The 17,915-nt window shown below is 37.9% G+C and overlaps 1 protein-coding gene across 2 annotated transcripts in view; it reads left to right on the plus strand.

Moving 5' to 3' along the window:
* The window catches only part of LOC149170709 (uncharacterized), a 31,436-nt gene extending 13,938 nt beyond the window's left edge, over nucleotides 1–17,498 (plus strand). Inside the window, exon 2 of one of the 2 annotated variants that reach the window (XM_089427336.1) lies at nucleotides 17,211–17,498. The gene's annotated coding sequence lies outside the window, so the exon portion shown is untranslated. Of the gene's footprint in view, nucleotides 1–16,884; nucleotides 16,904–17,210 lie in introns of those variants that run through there. The other variant, XM_089427338.1, reaches the window with a different exon arrangement.
* The last annotated feature ends 417 nt before the right edge of the window (nucleotides 17,499–17,915 follow it).

A 17,915-nucleotide genomic window follows, 5' to 3' on the forward strand; every position in this document is an offset into this window, starting at 1 on the left:
TTTCATTATTGCTCCAAGCATATCGATATTAGGTACCATTGTAGTCGAGATATGGTGCAGCAAGGAGCAATAAGGCTCCAACATATCGATACAGATGAACAGGTTGCCGACATTTTGACAAAGCCCCTAGGAAAAGTCAAATTCTTGACTTTCCGAGAACGACTTGGTGTCGTTCAGAGACCCTCTTATGAGGGTCGAGTATGATGTATTGAGCTCTGGGATAGACAACTACAGACAATCTGTGGATAGACAGCTATAGACAATTCGGGATACATGGGCAGAAATAGGGGTGTTCATCATTTCTGATGGATGGAGAGACCAAAGAAACTGCCCATTAATTAATGTTGTTGTAGTATGCCCCCAAGGGGCAATGTTTTTGAAGGCTGTTGATTGTAGTGGAATAGAGAAAGCTGCATCTTTCATATCCACAATTCTTATTGATGCAATAGAAAGTGTGGGGCCACATAATGTTGTCCAAGTCATTACGAACAATGCACATGTTTGTAAAGCTACAGGTTTGATTGTGGAGGGTCGATATGATCACATTTTTTGGACTCCATGTGCAGTACATTCATTGAACCTTATGCATGTCAAGATTGGTGAGATTGAATGGATTAATGAAATATATGTAGCAACAAAAGAAATCCAACTGTTCATAACCAATCATTCAATGTCTCAAGCCAGATATCGATGTTTCACAAAGTTGGAGCTATTGAAGGTACTATTTTTTTAATCAATATTATTTCAAATTTGTGTTGGAAATTCTTAATTTTAACTACAAATGGTTCTCATTTGAGATTTGACTTTTTGTCATTTTTAGACTTGTGGGTTGTTGAAACTCGTTTTGGCTCCCGCACTCTTGTCATAAAGAGGCTTGTGGAGGTGAGACAAGCATTACAAGCAATGGTCATTCACCCTCTTTGGGAATCATGGAGGACTTCCAATTTTGATAGAGGGCAAAAAATCAAGTCCATCATTCTCGATGATGCATGGTGGGACAAGGTCTGATACCTTTTACGGTTCACCGAACCAATCTTGACCTTGATCAGGGCATTTGATACAGATACACCTTGCTTGGGGGAAGTTTATGAAAACATTGATAATATGTTGGAGAGGATAAGAGAAATTATCAAGGCAAGTGAAAATGACTCTTATGAAACATTCTATTATTTAGTGAAGGACATAGTTATAGAAAGGTGGAACAAAATGACCACACCATTACATCTTTTGGCATATGCATTGCATCCTAAATACTATCATTCCAAAATTTTGTCTTTATCTAGTAGAACAACGCCAAACAAGGATTTTGAAGTGGTACAAGGATACAAGACAACTTTGAGGAAAATTTATAGAGATATGGGAGTTGCAATGGAAGTTCGCCAAGAATTTGGAGGGTTTGTACAATCTACTGGCAACTTTTCAGGGCCAGTGGCTATGGACGATCGAGGGCATCTTGATCCTATTACTTGGTGGGGATAACATTCATCTCTCTACTCTAGCCACCAGGTTGTTAGTTCCTCATCAGCTGAGAGGAATTGGAGCACATATGGCTTCATCCATTCAGTGAAGCGAAACAGGTTGGGAGCGACAAAGGCTGAGGATCTTGTGTATGTTCATTCCAATCTCCGTCTTCTATCACATGTTGAACCAGAGTATAAAAAATGTCCGAGCAGGATGTGGGATGTGGAGCCTGAGATCTCTGACTTGAACCTGACACTAAATGCCATGACTCACCTCAACCTACTTGAGGATATTGTTCCACCACCAGTCCAACCTATTGATGCAACTTCCTACATTCTAGGACCACCATCACCTATTCATGATGTAGAGTTGCAATATGCAGAAGATATAGATCCATTTGAGGATATGTAAATGTATTTACTATTATCATTTATGATATTATGATCCTTTTTGTTACTTTGTATGAGGGAGGATGGATCATTTTAGTGTTCCAGTCTTCATATTTATAATATATGTAATGGTTTCAATTCTACAAGTTTTTGATGGTTTCATGGAGTATTTGATTTTTGAACTCTAAAGTGCTTTTTAAAATATAAAAAATATTATTATATTTTATTTTTTTGTACGTGATGTATCCTTGCCGTATTCGGATCCTGGATTTTCAAAAAACTAACGGATCCAGATCCATATTCGTATTCGTATCCGAATCTTGGTAACATAGCAAAAATATAATGGCAGATTTGGGAGGCAGACCTAACTTGGCACTATAGTGATTGACATAGGTGTTGGGGTCAAATTCTAAAAATCACAGGGTGATAAAAGCCCTGCTCTTCCCCAAAACCAATGACCCTCCTCAAACATTTTTTGATATCAATATGATTGAAGAAAGACAATACAAAAACCTTTGATTATAGAGATAACTCACAATGTTTTGTCTAGTGTGAGTGGATCCACTAGTACAAATCTGATGAAGGAGGTCAATGCCCATTAAATCTACATATGACATTTGGTTGCACTATTGAGTGGAATTTTGTGACCTTATGCTTTGAGAACTCCAACAATGACACCTCTTATGATTTTTCCATGATATATGCGTGAGGCATAGGAGGGATCAAAGTAGTTTGAGACTTTGAGTGGATGGTTTTTATACATCTTTCAAAGAAACATGTTTGGAGGATGAAGAGGCACCTTTGCCTATTGCTCCTCCATGCAGTGTAAAACAAGAAAGGGAGTTGAATCCTTGCATATGCTAAAGGATGATGACATCACTCAATCCTTAGTTTGAACCCAAAAATAGAAGTTGGTTTTGGTCCATAGTGTCTATTGCACGTGCGCCATTTTGAGCTTTATATCTTCCATAGAATCTCTAGATTGCACCCACAACATCAAAGTTTTCGTTGTGAGGGATTTACCTATGATCTAAAAGCGTGTTTGTGGAGCAAACTTTACTCTGAACTAATGTGGATGTTGAAAATGGTAGCGTGGAATGACTTCTTTGGCTCGTGCCTTAGCCAGAAAGACCACATGGTTGCCCTTCCTTTGACCATGGAGCAAGTTCATGGAGATGGTGAGTTTATTCCCAGTTTGCGAGAATAATATTCACAAGTTCATGCGTAGTGTTGTTGGATCAATTACATGGATCCTTCTTCAGTTTGACTACATGATCGAGTTGTAGTTATGAGTGTATATAAAATGAGTTGGAGCTTCAGTCATTGATTGAAGTAAGGACAAGTTGTGTCTCCAATTATGATTTTAGAGAGAACTAGTTTGAACTCAGTTAACTTGTCAACCACACGAGTTCTAAATTTGTACCTGCCAATTTTAGCATGGATTGAATCTATAAAGGAAGGATGAAGGCACAAAGTTTTATGTGAGAGATCTCTTTGCTTATGGAGTGCATATTGAGGAGGCTTTCTTTTGGCAGAATTGCTCTAAGAAATAGGAGGCAATTTTGTGCTAGAATTTAGGAGTTGCATCCTAAAGAATAGGAGGCTCTTTGCGCTAGGAAATCAGAGGCTTGTGCGCAAGGAAATAGGGCTAGGCAAACTGCAAGGAAGCAAGAGTTGGTTCATTGCATTTGCAAGGTGTTTCAAGCTAGTTCAATAGAGAACAAGCTTGTTCTCAGTGAAACAAATTACCTTGTAATTTATTCATTTGCTCAATCAATAAAATACTACAATGAAGAAGAGGGTTTTCCCAGTTGGGTTTCCCATGAAATCAAGTGTGTAGATTTGTGTGACTGTGTTTTTATCTTTGTGTTTATATTCCGCTGTGTATCAGTTAAGAAATTCTGTATCTTGGTAAAAGTAAATTTGGTTTCAATATTCGCTGCCTTGTTTTTAGTTATTCACTAAGTAGTTGTAGAATTTCGTGGAAAATTAACATGGTATCAAAGAAGAGATTAGTATAAAGACCAACACCAAGTTGATCATTAGTGAAGAGCACAAATCAGAGTTTTGAAGAAGCAATTCTTGGGGTAAGCAAGATGTCGGTTCAAGCATTGAGGGCAATTCACTGTTTAGAGGGAGCCTCTAACTTCTGCTCATGGAATGAGCATATTTCATAGTGTTGGAAGATCATGGGGTGCTTGAGTTTATAAAGCAGGCTATAGTGCCACCCCAAGATCCCCAACAGTTGGTCCAACATATTGATACCATATCATTCCTCATCTCCATGGGAAGAAGACAACATTTGAGATGTTTAAAGCCATCTTAGATCTGTATTAGGGTTCTAGTGATGTCAGGAAGCAAGCTCTCAAAGAGAAGCTAAGAAGTATCAGGATGAGCAAAGGAGAGCCCATTGTCGCATATCCTTCAAAATTCACTCGAGTGCGGGATGAGCTAAGTGTTGTGGGCGAGACAGTAGCAAAAAAGACCTTGTGAGTTTTGCGCTTATGGGACTCCATAAGTCTTGGTATGGTTTCCAAGATGCAATGAGTTGGGAAAGGTTTTGGAGTGACCATGTTCAAGAAGAAATTTGGAGAGGGACACAAGAGATGGTAGATCAGTGAAAATAGAGGACGGGGAGAACTTTGCCTTGGCAGGAAAAGGAAACAAAGCTAAGGGAAAGAAGGGCAAATGAAAGGCCGAGACTAGTCATAAGGGCGAGAATATGAAGAATGATCCAAGTAAGATCGAGTGCTTCCATTGCCATGAGTTTGGGCACTATGCTATAAAGTGTCCTAGCAGGAAGAAGGGGTCTAGTAAAGAACATATGGCTGCATCAGTTGAGGTAGATGGGTTTGCTTCTTAGTTCAAGAAAGTTTTCTCATTGATATATTGCATGGCAAGCTCAATAGGGAGCAACACGTGGTATATTGATTTTGGAGCATCCTTCCATATGATTAAGAAGAGGGAGTATTTTAGCTAGTTGGAGGAGAAGGACATGCAGGTTCATGTTGAGCTAAGAGAAATTGACAAGTACGCGACTAGGGGAGTTGGTACTGTCGGCTTTGAGAGGGAGTCTGGGAGCTCTCTCCATCACAAAGATGTCCTCAATGTTCCAAGCCTGAACAAGAACCTTGTTTCGGTGGCAACCCTAGAGGACAAGGGTTATGACGTCATGACAAAGTTGTTAGACACAAAGCTCAAAGCCTTCTTGATATAAGGAGGCAGCCTCTCGGCAAGTTTGGCAGGATGCCATGGTGGAGGAATATTCCTCCATCATGAAGAACGATGTCTGGGAGATTGTGCCATGACAAGAGGGCAAATCAGTATTAGGCTCACACTGGGTGTATAAGGTGAAGCATGGAGTAGATGGGAGTGTGCAAAAGTACAAGGCCAGGTTTGTGGCCAAGGGCTTCTCACAGATTGAGGGCATAGACTATGATGAGACCTTTTTCCGTAGTCGCACGATATTCATCCATTAGGACGATTCTGTCACTTACAACACAGATGGGGTGAAAGATCCACTAGATGGATGTGAAGACATCATTCCTCAACAGAGTGGTTGAGGAGGAGATATAGATGGAGCAACCAGAGGGGTTTGAGTAGCTCAATAGAGACACACGTATGCAGGCAAAAGAGAGTTCTTTTTGCGCTCAAGCAGTCTCTGAGAGCATGGTACACTAATATTGACAACTACTTTTGAGGATTGGGCTTCAGTAAGAGTGAGGTGGACCCCAACCTGTACTACATAATGGTTGGAGGGCTTTTGCTCATTCTAGTGATGTATGTTGACGATCTTATATTTACTGTGTTAGAAAATCAGAATGGTACAAATATTTTCTTATCTTGATAGTTACTTGTGATTTCTTAGCAATCTTATTAACTTCTTTTATGTCTTCTTTTATCTTCTTATCATCAAGCAACTATCAAAACATAAATGCATGAAGATCAAAACAATAAGGACACAAGATATAGGCTCTTAGCCAGGGAAAACCCAAAAATTCTCCTCTTCCTTTAGAACCAAATCAAATGAGACAACCAAGACCCTTGACCAAGACAAAGACCTCCTCCAATCCACCAAGTCAGCCTCCCAAAGTAGTCCTCCCAATCAATGTCTTTAATAATGCATCAACCAAAATTTTGGCCCTACTGCATCAGAATTTCAGCCTAACTACAGATTTGCAATTTCGGCCCCTTTTGCAACCTAGAAACTCGCACATGTGACAAAAATGAGCGAATTTCGGCTCCTTTTGCTTGATAGATGATCCTTCGTCCTTCGCTTTAGATTCTCCTTTTCTAGTTTTTTTTGTACCCTTTTCCTTCACTTCCAATTGCAAATCGAACTTGGCGAGTGAGTGAGCAAATGAGGTCGAGTTCCTTCTTATATATAGTGGCTGGATCATCCCTTTCTAGGACGATTTGACTGCACTTGAGGCCGACTTGGTGGAGCAGTGACAAGTGACACTTTTTACATGTAAAACAATTTTCTTCTTTGATATAATGAGCCCAAGAAGGGTCTAGTACATAATGACAAGGACCATGATATATGACATAACCTTAGAAGCACACAATGGGTGCTTAGACCTAGAAACAAAATAAATAAAGTATGAAACCCTTCTTATAAATAATTTTTCTTTTTCTTTATTTTGATAAATATATTACATCCAAATACAATTATGAAGACCTTAAAACAAATATATTACATTTCTCAATAGATTGGTGCAAACAACTTGATCCAGGATTGTAAGGAAGACCTTGCAACAAAGTTTGAGATGAAGGATATGGGGCTTATGCACTATTTCCTTGGATTGGAGGTTTGGTAGGGTGATGGTGAGATCTTTGTGGGACAGGGGAAGTGCACTATAGAGATTCTTCAGAGATTCATGTGCAAGATTGCAGGCCCATTCCTTTGGTCACAAACTGGAGGAAGGTGGATGCTAACAGAGCAGAATGAATAGAGATGCTACATTATACATGCAACTCATTGGGTCGTTAATGTAGTTGGTCAACACAAAATCCGATGTTTGTTTTGCAGTAAACCAACTGAGTCAATTTATGATGGAATCAACCAAAGTTCAATGGGTTGCTGTGAAGCATGTTTTGAGGTATCTCAAAGGCACAACATATTATGGATTATGGTACAAACAGGTTGATGGAGTGAGGCTTGAGGGCTTCACAGATGCAAATTGGGTAGGGAGCTCCACAGATCGGAAGAGTACTTCAAGTGGTGTCTTCAACATTGGATCAACCACTGTTTCTTGATACAACAGGAAGTAGAGATCAACTTCACTCAGTTCAACAGAGGCTGAGTACATTTCTGCCAGTTTGGCAGCATGCGAGGCTATCTGGATGAGGAAGTTGCTTGTGGGACTTTTCAGACAGGGGATGGAGCCTACTGTGATACACTGTGACAATCAGAGTTGCATTAAGCTCTCTGAGAATCCAGTGTTTCATGATCACTCCAAGCATATCGAGATTAGGTATCATCATCTCAGAGATTGTGTGTAGAAAGGGATAGTGAAGCTACTGTACATTACAACAGAGGAGCAAACAACAAATATTTTGACCAAAGCATTGGCAAGAAGCAGTTTCGTCTATTTCAAAGATAAGTTGGGAGTTGTACAAAATCCCTTCCTTGTTAAGAAGAAGTGTTGAAAATGGTAGTGTGGAAGGTCTTCTTTGGCTTGTGCCTTAGCCTTCTTGTTAGAATGAGGCAACCTCTTGACAAGTTTGGCAGGATGCCATGGTGGAGGAATATTCCTCCATCAGGAAAAACAATGTTTGGGAGATTGTGCCACGACCTGAGGGCAAATCAGTATTAGGCTCGCGTTGGGTGTAGAAGGTGAAGTGTGGAGCAGATGGGAGTGTGCAGAAGTACAAGGCCAAGTATGTGGCTAAGGGCTTCTCACAGATTGAGGGCATATACTATGATGAGACCTTTTGCCCTAGTAGCACGACATTCGTCCATTAGGATGCTTCTGGCACTTACAACACAAATGGGGTGAAAGATCCACTAGATGGATGTGAAGACATCTTTCCTCAACGAAGTGGTTGAGGAGGAGATATAGATGGAGCAACCAGAGGGGTTTGAGCAGTTCAACAGAGACACACGTGTGCCAACAAAAGAGTTCTTTTTGGGCTCAAGCAGTCTCTGAGAGCATGGTACACTAATATTGACAACTACCTTCGAGGATTGGGCTTTAGTAAAAGTGAGGTGGATCCCAACCTGTACTCCATAATGGTTGGAGGGCTTTTGCTCATTCTAGTGATGTATGTTGACGATCTTATATTCACCGTGTTAGAAAATTAGAATGGCTGAAATATTTTCTTGTCTTGATAGTTACTTGTGATTTCATTGCAATCTTATTAACTTCTTTTATGTCTTCTTTTATCTTTTTATCATCAAGCAACTATCGAAACATAAATGCATGAAGATCAAAACAATAAGGACACAAGATATAGGCTCTTATCCAGGGAAAAACCCCTATACTAGGGGAAAACCCAAAAATTCTCTTCTCTTCCTTTAGAACCAAATAAAATGAGACAACCAAGACCCTTGACCAAGACAAAGACCTCCTCCAATCTACCAAGTTAGCCTCCCAAAGTAGTCCTTCCAATCAACTTCCAAAGCAGTCTTCCCAATCAACTTCTTTAATACTGCATCAACCAAAATTTTGGCCCCACTGCACTGGAATTTCGGCCTAACTACAAATCTGCAATTTCGTCCCCTTCTGCAACCCAGAAACTTGCACACGTGACAAAAATGAGCAAATTTTGGCTCTTTTAGCTTGATAGATGATCCTTCTTCCTTCGCTTTAGATTCTCCTTTTCTAGGCTTTTTTGTACCCTTTTCCTTCACTTCCAATTGCAAATTGAACTTGGCGAGTGAGTGAGCAAATGTGGTCGAGTTCCTTCTTATATATAGTGGCTGGATCATCCCTTTTTAGGCCGATTTGACTGCACTTGAGGCCGACTTGGTGGAGCATTGACAAGTGACACTTTTTACATGAAAAACAATTTTCTTCTTTGATACAATGAGCCCAAGAAGGGTCTAGTACATAATGACAATGACCATGATATATGACATAAACCCTAGAAGCACACAATGGGTGCTTAGACTTAGAAACAAAATAAATAAAGTATGAAACCCATGCTTATAAATATTTTTTTCTTTTCTTTGTTTTGATAACATCATGACCCAAATACAATTATGAAGACCTTAAAACAAGTATATTACATTTTCAATATTGGAGCAGACAACTTGATCTAGGATTGCAAGGAAGACCTTGCAACAGAGTTTGAGATGAAGGATATGGGGCTTATGCACTATTTCCTTGGATTGGAGGTTTGACAGGGTGGTGGTGAGATCTTTGTGGGACAAGGGAAGTGCACTACGGAGATTCTTCGAAGATTTCATATGCAAGATTGTAGGCCCATGGCCAATTCCTTTGGTCACAAACTAGAGGAAGGTGGATGCTAACAGAGTAGAACGAGGAGATACTACATTATACAAGCAACTCATCGGGTCGTTAATGTATTTGATCAACACACAACCCAATGTTTGTTTTGCAGTAAACCTGCTGAGTCAATTTATGATGGAATCGACCAGAGTTCAATGGGTTGCTGTGAAGCATGTTCTGAGGTATCTCAAAGGCACAACATATTATAGATTATGGTATAGACAAGTTGATGGAGTGAGGCTTGAGGGCTTCACAGATGCAGATTGGGCAGGGAGCTCCACAGGTCGGAAGAGTACTTCAAGCGATGTCTTCAACATTGGGTTAGCAATGGTTTCTTGATACAACATGAAGTAGAGATCAGCTTCACGCAGTTCAACAGAGGCCGAGTACATGGCTGCTAGTTTGGCAGAATGCGAGGGTATCTGGATGAGGAAGTTGCTTGTGGCACTTTTCAGACAGGGGATGGAGCCTACTTTGATACTTTGTGACAATCAGAGTTGCATTAAGCTCTCTGAGAATCCAGTGTTTCATGATCACTCCAAGCATATCGAGATTAAGTATCATCATCTCAGAGATTGTGTGTGGAAAGGGATAGTGAAGCTACTGTACATTACAACAGAGGAGCAGACAACAAATATTTTGACCAAAGCATTGGCAAGAAGCAGTTTCGTCTATTTCAAAGACAAGTTGGGAGTTGTACAGAGTCTCTTCCTTGCTAAGAGGGAGTGCTGAAAATGGTAGCGTGGAAGGTCTTCTCTGGCTTGTGCTTTAGCCAGAAAGACCACAAGTTTGTCCTTCCTTTGACCATTCGGCAAGTTCATGGAGATTGTGAGTTTATTTCCAGTTTGAGGGAATAATATTCACAAGTTTTGTGTAGTGTTAGAGGATCAGTTACGTGGTTCCTTCTTCAGTTTGACTACAGGATCGAGTGGCAGTTATGAGTGCAGATAGAACGAGTTGGAGCTTCAGTCATTGATTGAAGTAAGGATGAGTTGTGACTCCAATTATGATTGGAGAGAGAACCAATTCAAACTCAGTTAACTTGTCAACCATAGGAGTTCTAAATTTGTACTTGCCAATTTTAGCTTGGATTGAACCTTTAAAGGAAGGACGAAGGCACAAAGTTGATTCATTATTGTGTGCACAAAGTTTTGTGTGAGAGATCTCTTTCTTTGTGGGGTGCATGTTAAGGAGGCTTTCTTGTGGCAGGATTGCGCTAAGAAATATGAGGCAATTCTGGGCTAGGATTTAGGAGCTGTGTCATAAAGAATAAGTGGCTCTTTGTGCTATGAAATAGGAAGCCTGTGCACAAGAAAATAGGGCCAGACAGACCGCAAGGAAGCAGGAGCTGGGTCAGTGCATTCGTAGGGTATTTCAGGCTAGTTCAGCAGAAAACAAGTTTGTTCTCAGTGAAACAGATTACCTTGTAATTGATTCAATTTCTCAATTAATAAAATACTACAGCAAAGAAGAGGGTTTTCCTAGTTGGGATTCCCAATAAATCAAATGTGTAAATTTGTGTGACTGTGTTTTTATCTCTGCATTTATATTCCGCTGCTTATCAGTTAAGAAATTCTGTATCTTTGTAAAGGTAAATTTGGTTTCAATATTCATTGCCTTGTTTTCAGTTATTCACCAATTATTTGCAGAATTTCGTGGAAAATTAACAGTTGATAACACATTTTTTTTCCTTGTGAGGGATTTAACTATGATTTGAAAGCATGTTTGTGGAGCAAACGTCATTCTGAACCGGTGTTGATAACATCGCTGAATTTTCAGTGACGTGTCCAAAATTTGTGATTTTTTTTTTTGTTTATTTTCTCTTCGGTCAGCTGATTTTTTTTTTGTTAAATTGTGTTTGTTGTCTGATTTTGAAAAAAATGAATATAATTTGTATTTTTTAATGTTTTCCGTGGTTTGCTGATTTTTTCGCCGATTTTTCTTAGAAAATGTTTCTTGGACCCTTGCCAAATTTTTGCCGATGCTGATGTTTTCAACATTGCTCTGAACACTTGACCTGCGATCATTTTGTCAGACACTTGGCATGCAACATCAGATTGTAGTGGTTGCAAGTACAATGACTTTATACTGGCTTGTATTGGAATTATATCAAACATTTTGTGAGAAAACCTTTCATCAGACACATGGCATACAAACTTCGCTGCCATGCTATTATTGCCTGCCAAGAAGAAATAGTCAAAATATTTGATGAAAAAAACCAAGGATTAAAGAGGGTGAAAGAAAAATTACCAATCATGTTGTAATCCTTGGTCTTTTACTTCCCTACCAGACTGTTATTAATGATTTATTGAATGTGTAAATCTATGTTGCACTGGCTGTGGGGACGGGGCGACAAGTTTCCGTGACGGCTAGAGCGCACCCCTAAATTTTCAGGGGACGGCGGGTTGGGGACGACAAGTGCGGCAACTAATTTTAATATTTATTAAAAAAAAATTAAATTTTTTTTTAGTAATACAACATAAACACGAATCAAATTGATAATTTAAAATATAAAAATTAGAATTATTACTATTTTGAAATTCAAATTACAAAATAAATACTAAAATGATAAATCTAAAGACTAAATTCTAATACAAATAGTATCTAATCGTCATTGAGAATTGTGCATCACAAAAACAAATTTCGTCATCATTGCATAACTTAAGAAGTACTATTAGTTTGTTACAAACTTACAGTTACAAGTTATAACCTACAATCTACTTTAGTCTAGTATCTCAATAATCATTCTATGATGCATGATGAATCATTTCAAAATTTAAATAGCATATAAAGCGTAAAAGTAAATAGTTCTAAAATTTAATAAAGCTATAAACATGAACAAGTCATTAAAATTTAAATATAAATCTCAAGTTAAGAGTCTAAAAAACCATGGATTATAAATTTATAAATTATAGACTATAGTCCAAGAACCAAAATGGCAAAAATTAAAATAATATAGTCACTAGTATAGTTGCCAAATGGAAAAATCAAAATGTCTCAAGACAACAAAAAAGGAAGTATGAGTCAATATCCATAGTAACATGAAGGTTGAAGCTACTTAGAGATTCATATTTTCTACATCGAGTCTATCTGAGAATGCTTGAGCCTCACTATCTTCTCTCCCATCATCATCAATGCCTTGCGACTCAAGCTTAATGTCATCTAATGGTACATTAACCAATCTTGTATGGATAGATGGCCCATCATCATTATCATCAACTTGTGAAGCATCCTCAGGATCTACATCCCACTGTGTTGCAGGTCCTTGTAAATACTCTAGAGTCTTCCTTGTAAGAAGGCGAACACTGTTGTGCACATAAACTAGTTTCTCCGCTCTTTTAGAGGTAAGCCTATTCCTCTTAATAAAGTGGATAAAACTAAATGTAGACCAATTCCTTTTTACAGCTGAAGAACTAGCAACCTGAGATAGTAAATGCATAGCAAGAGTGCGTATTTCTAGTGCTTTGCCCCTATACATCCCCCACCATCCATTGGGACTTTTTTGTGCCATACCCAACAATTCTTTCTTTGCGGCTCTAGAGAAAGTGGGGCTACTAAGCAAATCAAAATCAAAAAACTGTTATCGAAATATGGTTGCTTGTTCTGATGTATACATCTTTTCTATGGCATCAATAAAGCCTTGTTTCACTTCAGGGTCATCTATTGGTGGAACTCTGCCTTCCCTCTCCACATACCACTTTGGATTAAGTGCATAAGCGGCCATATGAAGAGGTGTGTTTAACCTGTTCCATCTCTTTTCAATCAACCTTTGGAGTTCATTAAATAACCCCAAAGAGGGCTCCCTTTGACGAATGATGGACTTGATCTTTCCAATCATGCTATCAATTGACTCATATATTTCCCCAAGGCAAGGGGAATTTGAATTTGCATACCTGATTAGCTCTACTATTGGAGCAATGAATGAGACAATGTATTTCACATCAACCCACCAATCATCATTTAACACCAACTGCCTTACTTTTATTCCTTGATCTATTTTGGATTCCCCCCATGTAGGCCACTTAGAACTTGTAACAATGGCCTTTAAGACATGTTGCACCTCTAGCATGCGGTCAAAAAGGAGATAGTAGTTGGCATACCTTGTATCTGCTGGTTTCAAGAACTTTTTTTGCATAAATTCTATAAATAGCTAAAGAGGCATGGTGGTTGAAAATGAACATTTACACTTCTTTTGCATCCAAAATAATGCGAGTGATCCAAGAAATTTTACCAATGCCTTTGAGTGCATTATTTATAGCATGCGCACAACAAGGAGTCCAAAACATATGCTTGTCCCTGCTTTGAATCATTAACTCTGCAGACCTACAAACTAGTGCAACATCTGTGATAACTTGAACTACGTTTGTAGGACCAATCTCCTCAATTGCATCTTTTAATACCTCATACTGAAAGGCCGCATCCTTCATCTTTCCAGTACAATCAATTGCCCTTAAGAAATATGGTCTAGTTGGAGAGGTGACAATGATGTTTAACAAAGGCCTTTGTTGAATATTTGTCCAACCATCCATGACGATTGAACATCCATATTCAACCCATGATTTTTTAAGGCCTTCCATCACTGCCTGCATTTTTGTGACTCCTCTATCTAACAATGTTGTTTTCAATTTATTGTAACCAACAGGCTAAAATGATGGACCAACAACAATGCATTTCTTTATCATCTCTTTGTATTGAGTGGAATGAGTGGCATTAAATGATATTCCATTGGCAAAGAAGAATTCAACCACTGCATCCTCTGATTCATTCTTGTGTTGCACATTGAACCACTCTGCCATAACAACTTTTCCTTTCTTACTTGAATTAGATTTACTAGAACCTAAATCAGTTGAATCTTTTTTTTTTGATTTCTCTTTGAGAGTCCTCTTCTTCTATGCTTAAAATTTTTGGTTTTTTGAAGACAATAGAGTTGTCCTCCTCCATCTCTACAATGCTACCTGTGGCTGCCATGTGAAATTTAGTAAGTTCAATTCTCTTTTGCAATGGACAAGTGCATGCATTTACTCCATCTCTAGGAATAGACAAAAGATGATGGTAAACCTATTGTAGGTTCCCTTGAAATTATGACCACAAAGGTTGCATGACCACTCTTTTGAACCACCATTGTTTTTCTTTTTATTCTTGATGAGTTTTTTGATAAACTGAAGCAAGGGTTTATTTGTGTTGATAAAAACAATTTTTTCACCCTCAGGTTGAATAATTGTTGAAGTATTATTGCTGTTCATTTGATTTGTTTTTAGAGGTGAGGTCTGAAATTTAAAAATACAATAGATTTGTTTTAAAATTTTATTTTTTAAGGAAATAAATTAAAAATATTAGACCATACTATTGGTTAAATATATATATATATATATATATATATTTTAAACTTACTTGGCAACCAAAAACTCATTGCTGCTCCAAGTTTTTTGATAGCTCCAAGCAAGGAACTGAAAACTTTGATAAAAAATAAAAACACTCAATTTTTTTTTACCATTTATGGATTCTAGTGATGACAGATAAATCATAAACTAAAGTTAAAAATTTTGCAGCCTTTTAACCTGTTTTTTTACCATTTATGGATTCTAGTGATGACAGATAAATCATAAACTAAAGTTAAACATTTTGCAGCCTTTTAACCTGTTTGTTTGTTTGTTTTTTTTTTTTGTTTTTTAAAATTTTTGGTCTGGCTTGACTTCTGGCTTTTGGCTCAAAAAACGCAAAACTGTGTTTAGCTGCTCATTGCTTGGTGTTTAAACTGCTGGGCGTGAAGGGCGTGAACCACTGGGCATGAATTGATGGGAGTGAAGGTTGCTCACTGCTCGTTGCTGGGCGTGAAGCCTGCCCCAAACCCTGCGTTAAATGCTGAAAACCCTCCTGCGTGCATGAAGAAAACCGCCTGCGTGAAGCTTGAAATCTCCCTGTCGGCTGAATGGTAAAAGAAAGCAAAATGTTTTATGTTTTAACTTTTAGGTATGTGCTAGGGTAGGTAATGATTTCATTTTTTTTTTAATTTACAATTTTGAATTAAGTTTTGTTTTTTTGTTTTTGTTTTGTTTTGTTTTTTGTTTGTTGTTTTTTTTTTTTTTTAGAAAATGAAAAAATATAATATTTATTTTAAGTTGTAAATTTAAATTATATTGGGGATGTTTAGAAGTCCCTGATTTATTGAGGGACATTTTGGAAGTCCCCAAAAAGTCCCCGATTTTTCGAGGGATGACTAGGGGACAACCTTGAAGTCCCCAAGTCCCCGATGGAGTCCCCGACAAATTTGGAACGTTTCTGACGAGTTCCAAAGTCCCCGGATTGCTAGAATGGAGGAAACATCATGAATTATGGTGGGGACGGGTCCCTGTGCAACATAGGTGTAAGTAAGTTACGCAATGTATCATTGGATTTCCATTTGAGATTCAATGTGCCTAATTATCAATAACATTGATAATTTGAATATTAAGTGAAATATTTATTTTAAGATTCTCGTTTAAATGTTTCCTGTTAATATATTACACAACTTATTGACCTTTTTGGTTGGAGTTGTTTTGTGTTTTAAGGTATTTGTATCAATTGTAAATTAAGATGGGTGAAATTGATGATCACTTTGACCCATTTTCCTATTCTTGTTGACAATGGGCTTAATAACAAATGGAGGCTTAGTCAGGGTCATAGGGTCAATCAACCTTATGGATGTAAGGGTTGTTTAACTTTGTTTATTGCGATCAATGGTTTTTTGGTTAGAGGTCTTTTAATTGTTCAATGGTTTTGTTAAGTGTGTCCAAAGCATAGAGAATCTTCTTCTTAAATGTCTCGTAATTTTTCCATGAATGATTTGTATCCAAACCCTCGATTGCAATGCTTAAGTGGTTCAATGTACGTAACACCTTTTGCTTAAAGTTGATTTATTGTTCAGCTTGTAGCTCATCTCTCAACAAAATTCTCCAATTGCCTTGCAACATCAAGGATATGTTCGTTGGAAACTTGATTCCTAGAATGTCCTTCAAGAGTTCTCGGGTTCCTTTTAGAGCCATGCCTTTCCAGGAACCTTCTAGCCACCCTCGTGTCCCATATGGAACTTTTTGTCTTGGTCTTTCCCCTGGAGGGATATTTTTGTTGTTTGAGACCTTGTGCACAAGCAACCCCCTCTTATTTTATCATCTCCTTCCTATATCTGCACGAGTAATAGAAATACAAGGGAAAGACAACAAAATAACAAAATATGGCTTACAAACCAAGGAAAGTAGAATGAACAAAAGATGGAGAAGATGAACGATCTCCTTGAATATGAAGAGGAGGTGACAAAATTCTATGGGGTTGACAGATGGTGTAGTTTGTACCATCAACCTAAAAAGGGATGCCTTCTTATCTATGGCATGCAATAGAATGATTTGGAGAAGGCGTTGAATCTACGATGAGAGAATAATGAGTTAATGCTCATAAGTTAGCTCCTTTTGTAAATACTTTCATGCTGCAGGGTGTCTTTACATTGGATTCTAGTAGGAATACGCTTGTGAAAAACTTTTTGCAAGTCATCCTCTTCTTTTGGGGTGGATTTGTCATATTGATTGACATGGGAATTCTTGCAGGCAATGGCCCTTTTGGATAACCAGTCACAAGCAGGTTAGCCATTCTCACATGAACGGACTTGTAATTCTAAACGTTCTCAATGTCTATTCTGATCTAGTTTGTATGGTTGTTTGTCTTTGTTGAGGAATTCTGGTTGAATCTGTTAAGATTGCCAATGATCAATCTGGGAATCCCCTTTAAAGATGATGTTTTTAACCTTGTTTCAAAGATTCCTTCATTCACCTGAGTAGACCTGCTATTTATCCTTGATAATTTTCCTGGAATTAAATGAATTCAAATGTAATTGCTCTGAGATCTTTCTTACTCCTTAATGCACCTCATGCAGAGCCTAGTCTCAAGTTGATGCTGGTAACCCTGTCAACGTTGAACTTGATCCATTTGCTGTCACTGGTGGAGGTAACCATAGTTGGTGCCCTATATGTGTGTTGTCAATCGTTGTGCCATAAGAAATAGATGTACAACCTATTTGGAGAATGAGTATTATATGTATTTAGTGAAAATTCAAAAGTTTTCTAAGTGTCTTTTTGTTTCCTTCATTTGCTTCACGGTTACATTTTTGTTTGTCTTCCATAAAGTGTTCAGATCTTATTTGGAAGTTCAATACAAAATTTAGAAAATATATACATGCAATTGTTATGATGTACTTCATCGGTGATAGAGCTGAATTTAAATTGGTAATGATTTTTGGTAGAGCTGAATCTAAATTGGTAAATTTTTTTGTTCGTATTCATTTAGAAAAGAATGAGACTTATTATTTTTGATATATATATATATATATATATATATATATATATATATATATATAAGAAGTTCCATGGGAATACAGGAGGTGTTACAAGATTTTCAAACACATGTATAACGGGCCCTTTTAGTCAAGTTCTAGGATACCACTCATGTTGAGCAGGCGAATAGAACTAGCTATGAATGTACATTTAAAAATTTATTAGCAGAAAATTTCAGATGAAGATGTTTCTTGCAGTTACTTTTGAGTATACCGCTTTTAGCAGGATTTTCCTTTCTAGTCTTGCAC

Source organism: Pinus tabuliformis, chromosome 4_2 (genome assembly GCF_031772625.1).
Source record: "Pinus tabuliformis cultivar Carrire ecotype Pingquan chromosome 4_2, CPIR1, whole genome shotgun sequence".
Taxonomy (NCBI): Eukaryota; Viridiplantae; Streptophyta; class Pinopsida; order Pinales; family Pinaceae; genus Pinus; species Pinus tabuliformis.